A 1306-nucleotide genomic window follows, 5' to 3' on the forward strand; every position below is an offset into this window, starting at 1 on the left:
GGGAAAAGATAGAGCCATGAATCAGGAATTGTGCATAAGGCCAACAACATTAAATCCATCAGCTATCTGGCCTGAGAAAATGTAAAAATGCCCATCGGAGTGTTAAGAATATAAAGCATGACCAATGGACACAATACACTGGGGGCTAGGGGAGGCCAGGGGATTGTTAAGGGTGGGGGAAAAAGGAGACATATGTAATACTATTTGTAATACTTTGAGCAATACAACAATTAAAAAAAATAAAAATTAATAAAATATTTTTAAAAAGAAAATGACTGTAATCAAGAGCACTTTGGGGTTCAGAAGTGAATGTATTTACATATCATAGTAAAAATAAACACAGATCATTAATTCAACCAAAGTTGTGATGTAACTCTTTGGGAAAGACACAATGGGAAGGAAAGTGAGAGAAAGGGGTAGCCTAAAAATGCTAAATCCACATTGTTTTCTAATAAGATGTTGATAAAGAATGACTAAAATTGGATAATCAGAAAATTGCAGTTTATGCACGTTAATGAGAAATCTGGAAGAAAATATTAGAAGAAAGAGATAAAGGTGGTGAAAGTTATTGCCTCTGGAGATTCAGGGGTGGATATAGGTGACTTCTAATGTTTTCTCTCCAAATCCCGACAGACCTGACTGTATGTCCCACAAACACATCAAGTGTGTTTACATGCAAAACTGCCCCTGCGTTCTCCTCCAAGACACTACCATTCATCTCTTTATTCATGCTTGAAACTTGAGATTCAGCCTCAAAAGCAATGCTGACCCATTTCCCCCTTATAAGGCACTGGGTCCCATAAAGGCCACCTTCTAAATAGTTCTCACATATGTCCTCCCATCTCGAGGACTACTAATATAATTCTAGTTTGGGCTCTTGTCATTTTTCTAAGACTTTTTTTTTTTAAGCAGTTTTAGTTTCACAGCAAAAGTAAGAGGAAGGTACAGACATTCCCCATGTACTGCCTACCCCCACACATGCATAGCCTCCCTTGTTATTAACATTGTCCACCAAAGTGGTACATTTTCACAAGTAATGAACCTATACTGACACATCATCATCACCCTAAGTCCATAGTTCATGTTGGGGTTCACTCAGTGTTGTACATTCTAGAGCAGCCATGGGCAAACTATGGCCTGCGGGCCAGATCCGGCCCATTTGAAATGAATAAAACTAAAATCCTGTTAGAAAGATGCGGGGTGGGCAGAGATAATTTTGCTGTTTATCTTCTCTCAGGAATCACAGTCTCACTGTGCCTCTTATCCAATATTTATGTACAGAATGTTATTTGATATATTTTGTTCA

This window comes from Myotis davidii, unplaced genomic scaffold (genome assembly GCF_000327345.1).
Source record: "Myotis davidii unplaced genomic scaffold, ASM32734v1 scaffold792, whole genome shotgun sequence".
Taxonomy (NCBI): Eukaryota; Metazoa; Chordata; class Mammalia; order Chiroptera; family Vespertilionidae; genus Myotis; species Myotis davidii.